The 7,604-nt window shown below is 51.2% G+C and overlaps 1 protein-coding gene across 1 annotated transcript in view; it reads left to right on the top strand.

Moving 5' to 3' along the window:
* Positions 1-740: 740 nt before the first annotated feature.
* Positions 741-7,604, top strand: part of LOC129706197 (zinc finger protein 800-like) — a 101,553-nt gene continuing 94,689 nt past the window's right edge. The window contains 1 exon segment of the mRNA XM_055650258.1: positions 741-1,201. The gene's annotated coding sequence lies outside the window, so the exon portion shown is untranslated.

The raw sequence follows: 7,604 nt of genomic DNA, 5'->3' as shown, positions 1-7,604 counted from the left end.
GATAGAGACACAAGGAACTGCAGATGCTGGTTTACCAAAAAAAAAAAGACAATGTGCCGAGTAACTCAGCGAGCCGGGCATAGGGCTTGACAGGTGCAAATTTATGAAACATCTGGAGTTTTGAAATGAGAGACTTTTTGCGTGGACGAATTCCATTTTTTAAATGTTTAAGAAGGAACTGCAGATGCTGGAAAATCGAAGGTACACAAAAATGCTGGAGAAACTCAGCGGGTGCAGCAGCATCTTAAGATTTCAGTGATAGTTGAAATCTTAAGATGCTGCTGCACCCGCTGAGTTTCTCCAGATTTTTTGTGTACCTCCAATTTTTAAAATAACGGATCAGACAGAAAATGTATCAAATTCCAAAGTCTCAAACGTTAAGTTTGGCAAAATCTCCAAAGAATGAACGGTGATGAAATCTGAACAAGAATAGCCAAAATTAATCCAACAGTAATTTTGGATAAAAAATAAATGCGATTAATTAAAAAAATAAAGCAAAACTTAAGCCGCACCTTTGGGATCTGATGGACATTTAAAAAAAAAGAAACTCGTGAAATAAACTGTAAATTAAAAAAAAGGAAATGAAAATAGTGCGTTGGAACTTGGGGGTCATATGAAAGCTAACCTCTTGTGCACTATAATTCTGCCCCGCTGCTGTTGATCTTTGATCTCACGTCCCTGGATTTTTTTTTTGCGCAAGGCAAGGTTACAGAGGCAGCGTCTGTGCGTCTGACAAAAGGTTTGGAGGCAGCCCTCAGGAACGGTGGCTCAGCCTCCAGCCAGTGAGTTGCCGACTCTCCGGGTCTTCTGACAGACGGGACTGGGGTAGCTGCACACTCACGTACTCGCTCGGTAGCGTGTGTGTTAACCTAATCCCTCCAGAGGAGCGCAGCACACTTTAGACTCAAGCGTGTGTGCCCGTGGAAGAGTCGGTCTCACACACACGCACTCCCTCCCACTCTCTCTGTCTGTGTGTCTCTTTCGCTCTGTCCCTCCGTCTTAATCGCTCGCCACGGCCGACTGAGAAGAAGAGGTGGACAAAAGCCCCGGCCGGTGGCTGGGTTCGGCGGCACCCCGCCCAACAGCGCGCCGGCAGCACCAGCCTCTCTCTCCGGGCAGCGCGGCGGCGGCGGCGGCGGTGGGGGAAGAGAGAAAGGCGAGTCGGAGAGGAGGCAGCGCTGCTGGGCCACACAACCTCCAGGTGAGACTGGCTAGCTGCGTGGAGACGGGCGGGGGGGCTCTCTTTATTTGCGCGCCGCGATGCCTGGAAGTTGTGGAGCCGTGTATTTCCGTGCTGGCAGAAAATGGCGCCCCCGGAGCTGGGCTTCTGCCCCGGGACAGGGGACGGAGACGGGGGCCGGGGAGAGAGAGAGGGACAGGGGGCAGAGGCAGAGGCCGCCGCCGCCGCCGCCACTATCCTGGGCGCGGCGCGGTGCGCGGCCCGCTTTTACGAATTAAAATCTCAAGGCATCTACGCCAGACCGTGTTTGCAATGTATATTTTACGCGTTACAAAAAAAGTGCATCTGCAAGCGGGGAAGGTGGCTGTTTATTAACACACATATATATATAATAATATTTATTTTAAAACAAACAGGGGGGGAAACATGTGATCTCTCTTTTTTTCGCGATGTAAGGGCGAGGGTGGAAAAAAAAAGAAGCAGGGGGTTTGGATTTATATTTAAAACACAAAGGACACGGCGCACGCAGCCGTTTCAGCTCCGGCGTTAGGGCTTCCCAAGCCCCGGGGCTGTGAAAGGCGCGTAAAGGCGGAAGGAAGGGTGGTCCCGGTGTGGTGCGCCAAGCCGCCGCTCTCGCCGCCCCTTTACCGGGGCATTGGACAGCGCTCCGGCCGCCGCAGCCCGTCTCACTCACTCCCAGCCGCGCCACTAATACACACCACCCCCCCCCCCCCGGCTCTCTCTCTCTCTATCCTACCCTCAAGAGGAACCTCCCCTCCCCACATACCACCACCAACCCACCTATCAAAAACAAAAACCTGCTAAAATAATAACAAAATAACAAAACGAAAGCGGCTTGCATATTTTTTCCTACTGGCCCATTTTGGATGTTTGGGCTGCTTGCATTATTACTGTGAGTGTGTGCGCGTGTGTGTGTGTCTGTCTGTGCATCAGTGCCCACTCTTGCTCACTGCCTGCCTTTGCGCCACAGACACACATACACACACTCTCTCTGGCGAGGGGACTGCAGACTTGCGGGGCACACTGAAAAAAACACAACCCTTTACAGTTTTTTTTGTTGTCTTCAATTGTGCCTTTCATCAAGTTCATCTGCTCTTTTTAATGGTCCAACATCGAGTCCTTCCTTCTTTTTCCCCCTCCTCCTCTCCCTCTCTCTATTTTTATTGTTGGCCAAGTCTCTCCTAGAGACCGTTTTTCTCTGTGTCTCTCTCTGTCTCTTCCCACCGCCGCCCGTGTCCCCCTTTGGCTAACAAGAGGGCGATGCAGGATGGTGGCGGGGGTGAGGGAGAAGGAGAAGGGGGCGGCTGTGGCGAGGGGTTTGCGTCCACAAGCGGGAAGCTGCGCCACCGACCGGCCCGTGGCCTTACGCACCCTCGGAGCTGCTCTGTGGAGCGGCTGCCTGAGAGAGTCCGGAGACCGGCCGCTCCGCTACCTCTGGCCCCGGCACCTTGCCCGGCCCGGCCCTTTGGCCAGCCCAGTTCTCCCCGCCCCGGGGCCGGGCACCCACACCCGCTGCCGCCGCCGCTGCTGCCTGCGCGCCCGGGGAAGGCGGTCCACACCCCCGGCCGCTCCAAACTTTTCCACGGCGGGCGATGTTTGGCGGAGCTGCCGATAAAGCGGCGCCCGGCTTTTCTCTCTCTCTCTCTCTCCCCCCCCCTCCACCCACCCCCCCCCACCACTGCCCCACCGCCGACCCCGCTTGTTTTAAAAAGAAAGCGAAACACTTCCACGGCGGCGGCGGAGAAAGAGAGAGCGGCGCCCGGCCCGGGTTCCCTTCTCTCGGGCCAGGTCCCGCCTCCCGCCCGTTCTGGGTTGCGCCCCGCCGGCCGCTGGAGGTGCCCCGGCCGCGGACAACTCTGGCACGGCCATCCCGAGACAATCTTAAACCAACCCCCCCCCCCCCTCCCTCCCCCCCTCCAACTTTACGTCCAAAAACCTCCCTCCCTCTCTCCCAACCTCCCTCTTTCTCCCTATTCCTCCCTCCTCCCGCCCCATCCCCCTCCTCCCTCCCCCTTCCTCCCCCACTGTCGCCACGACACCCTCCTTCCCACACCCACATTGCCGCAATCTCTCACCTCATTCCCACCCTCCCTCCCTCCTTGTTTCCCTCTTTCCCCCAACTCCCCCCACCCACACCCCTACCACATCACCCCAACCCTATACCCCTCCCCCACACCAGATGCCACCCTTTCCTCCCCCCTCCATCCCAACACACTGTACCACACTCAAATCACTCCCTCACCCCCCCTACCCCTCTCATAGTTTCCTCCACCTCCATCTCGGCCCCTGCCTCATACCAACCCCGGGCCTCCCTCTTGCTCTGCCCCCTACCTCCACACCTCCCTCCATCACCCTCTCCCTCAAACCTACCTTTACCTCTCCATGCCTCCTCGTGGTCCAACTGTGCACAGTTGCCCCTCCTCTCCTCTCCTCGCCTACGCTTGTGCTCTAACCTGCACTTTGTCAATCAAGTCCATGATCTGAACCATTCATCCTATTTCCCTCACCACAGCCTTCATTAAGTGTTTCCAGCATCTTCAGTAATTTATCACAAATCCCTTCCATGAATAGCTCCCCAATCTTTCTCCCCTGAATCATTAGCAATTTTTTAAAAGATGTTATTGACATTGATCTCAGGTAGTGCTTATCTGCTAACAGAACTTTAGCTTGAGTTTCACCTGGACCATTTGGTTTTCAGATACTATCACAGTTTTGGCCCAAATATAGGCTTGTAAGATGACTTCTGTGGGTGCCAAAACACTAACCCTTGAGGTTAAAGTAGCATTAAAAAGCTCTTGTAATAAGTGGACAAAAATGCTGGAGAAACCCAGCGGGTGAGGCAGCATCTATGGAGCGAAGGAAATAGGCGACATTTCAGGTCGAGACCCTTCGGACTCAAGAAGGATCTTGTAAACTCTTTGTCGCTGGGGTAAAAAAATGTGGATTGTTGTGGGTGAAGTCCTGTCACCACATCCCCAGGACTTGATTGCAGCAGGATCGAGGTTCAAGTCAAGAGTGTTAATTATCCTCTGCATCTTGACTTGAACAATGGAATTCTTCTTTGCTGTGGATGTACAGACCCATTAAATGAAACAATGCAACACATAAAATATACAGTAAGTTACCAGTTGTTCTATGTAAAGCAGATCAGGATGGTGCAAGTACATACTGTAGTAGTGCACAGTCCATAGTATTTGGTGCTGAGGTAAGGTTGTGGTGGTGGTGTGGTGTGGTCAAGATGGTGTTAGCCCTTTGATGATATTAGCCGCCTTCTTGAGATTTTGCTTCCTGTAGATCCCATTCGATGATGGGGAGGTCCGTACGCATGATGCACCGGCCAATATCCGCAATCTTCTGCAGTCTTCTTCATTCTTCGGCCTTCTGATTATCGGACCAGGCCGTGGTATAACCAGTCAGTATACTCTCCACTGTACCCCTGTAGAAGATCGGTAGAGCATTTGCTGCCCTGCCGCATCTCCTCAAACCTCCAAGGATGTGAAGGCGTTGGCGTGCTTTCATTATAACTGCTTCAATACGCTAGGCCCAGGATGGATCATCAGAAACCAGTGCGCCCAGAAATTTGGAGCTTTTGACTCTCTCCACCAAATAAGACAGGTGCATGGTTCCACAGTTTCCATGTAGTCAGCAATCAGCTCCTTGATCCTGCTGACTTTGAGACCAGGACTGTTGTTCTGGTAACACTCAACCAGATCACTGATCTGCCTTCTGTACGCTGACTCATCATAACCCATTACGGGCCCAATGACCATGGTTTCATCAGCAACTGTAAAGATAGCGCTGGACCTGTGTGTGGTTGTGTAGTCACGGGTAAAGAGAGAGGGGTCTACAGTATATGCACAGAGACTTGAGGTGCCACTGTGCTCATGGTCAGCGAGAAGGAAGTGTTGTTGTTAATGCACACTGATTGCTGTTAGTCAATGAGGAAGTTGAGCAACCAAGGTACACAAAAATGCTGGAGAAACTCAGTGGGTGCAGCAGCATCTATGGAGCGAAGGAAATAGGCGACGTTTCGGGCCGAAACCATTTTTCAGTCTGAAGAAGGGTTTCGGCTCGAAACGTCGCCTATTTCCTTCACTCCATAGATGCTGCTGCACCCGCTGAGTTTCTCCAGCATTTTTGTGTACCTTCGATCTTCCAGCATCTGCAGTTCCTTCTTGAACAAGTTGAGCAACCAGTTGTATACGGTGGTGCGGAGACCCAGGACTCCGGGTTTGACGATGAGGTTTGAAGGTACGGTGGTGTTGAACTCCGAGCTGCAGTCAGTGAACAACAGGTTGATGTAGCTGTTTCTATTGTCCAAGTGAACCAGTGCTGAGCGGAGATCCAGAGAGTTTGTGTCTCGAGATACAGCCCACTGAGTCAGCCCATGTACTAGCACTATCCTACAAACAATTTACAATTTTTACCAATCAACTCCTGCCTCAGTAATTTACAATTTTTACCAAAGCCGTATTATCCCACAAACCTGTACGTCTTTGGAATGTGGGAGGAAACCAGAGCACCCGGGGAAAACCCACGTGGTCACGGGGAGAACGCACAAACTCCGTCCAGACAGTACCCGTAGTCAGGATCTAAGCCAGGTCTCTGACGCTGTAAGGCGGCAACTCTACTGATCCGCCAACGTGGCACTCTTGTGGTGGGAGGCAAATTGAGATGGATCCAGACCATTACTGAGGCAGGAGTTGATTTGCATTGTAACCAACCTCTCAAAGCACTTCATCACCATGGACATGAATGTCATTGGTCGGTCACCATTGAGGCAGAATACCTTGTTGTTTTGCACTGGTGTTATGGATATCCTTTTAGAGCAGGTTGGAATGTTGGACCACAGTCATAAGATGTCTGCAAAAACTCCAGCCAGTTGGTACATGCAGGTTTTAAGAACACAGCCTGGTGCACCTCCTGTTATGGGGAGAAGTCTGGAGAATGGGGTTAGGAGGGAGAGATAGATCAGCCATGATTGAATGGCAGAGCAGACATGATGGGCCAAATGGCCTAATTCTGCTCCTATCCCTTCTAACCTTATGACACCACCTAGGCCGGATGTTTTCCAAAGGTTCACCGTCATGAGGGATCTTGTAATGTCGACTTTGGAGAGTGGGATTTTTCATCATTTTGTCAGGGGAAGTGGGGGATCGTTGAGATACATAGCTGTTCTCCCTTTCGAGGTGAGCACAAAAATAATTGAGTTCATCTGGGAGTGATGCATCGTTGACACTTGGAGGAAGTGATGGCGTGCAGGCCCTGCTAACGTTGCCCGGCATGCATCTGAGTCTACAGATTAGTCCGTAAGAATCTCTTTACGTTTGAGATGGCATTCTGAAGGTCGTACCTGGACTAGTTGTATGACTCTGGAACACCTGACTTGAACAGGTGTCTGAGGTTATGGGGAGGAGGCAGCAGGATGGGTCGATCAGCCATGATTGAATGGCAGAGTAGACTTGATGGGCCGAATGGCCTAATTCTACTCCTATTCCTTATGACCTTATGACACTGCAGATCTGGCCCTCAGTAGATTGAGGACCTCCTGTTTAATCCAAGGCTTCTGGTTAGGGAATACTCAGATGATCTTGGAAGGAACGCACTCCTCCACACTCTCCTTTATGTAGTCAGTAACGACTGTGGCATATTCATCCAGGTTAATTGATAAGCCTTGAAAATTGCCCAGTCTCCAAAGTCACATGTCACTACTTTAGATTTTAGAGATACAGCGTAGAAATGGGCCCTTCGGCCCAGCAAGACCATGCAAACCAGCGATCATCCCGTACACCAATTCCATCCTACACGCTAGGGCCAATTTACAATTTTACCAAAACCAATTAAGCCTAACCTCCATCTAAGTAATGTGAAAGGAAACCGGAGCTCTCGGGAAAAACCCAAGCAGTCACAGAATGGTATTTTGTCACATGTACCGAGGTATAGTGAAATGCACAAATGTTTGTATATTGTTCAGTACTAGTATCACTATGCCTAACACTTACTGTAGGTACATCCTAGATAAGCATCTCAGATACAGTACAAGTGTATAATATTAGTACACTGAGACTGGAAACAGAGTTGCCATATCTGGAGCCATTTTCAAGTCCCCGTTGTTAGTGTAGAGTTCTTAACCAGACCATGAAGGCCCATTGTCCTGGAGGTGTTGTAGACTCACCCTGGCCAAGAGTAGCTGTTGGTAGCCTCCACTGCACTGTGCCATTGCAGGCCAAATCCAGTCCACGTGCTAGACCTGTTTGAGTGGTGCCCGGTTCAGTCGAGCCCCAGGCTGTTCCTTCAGTGCATTGTTTACACAGCAGGCAGGTTCCACCCCTCTATTACTTACCATATTCCTCTGTATCACTCTGTGTGCAAAACGATCTGTGGGATTGAGGCATGTACCGCT

Source organism: Leucoraja erinacea, chromosome 19 (genome assembly GCF_028641065.1).
Source record: "Leucoraja erinacea ecotype New England chromosome 19, Leri_hhj_1, whole genome shotgun sequence".
NCBI classification, from domain to species: Eukaryota; Metazoa; Chordata; class Chondrichthyes; order Rajiformes; family Rajidae; genus Leucoraja; species Leucoraja erinaceus.
The sequence above is the reverse complement of the archived record's forward strand: the minus strand, read 5'-3'. Positions and strand labels throughout refer to the sequence as shown.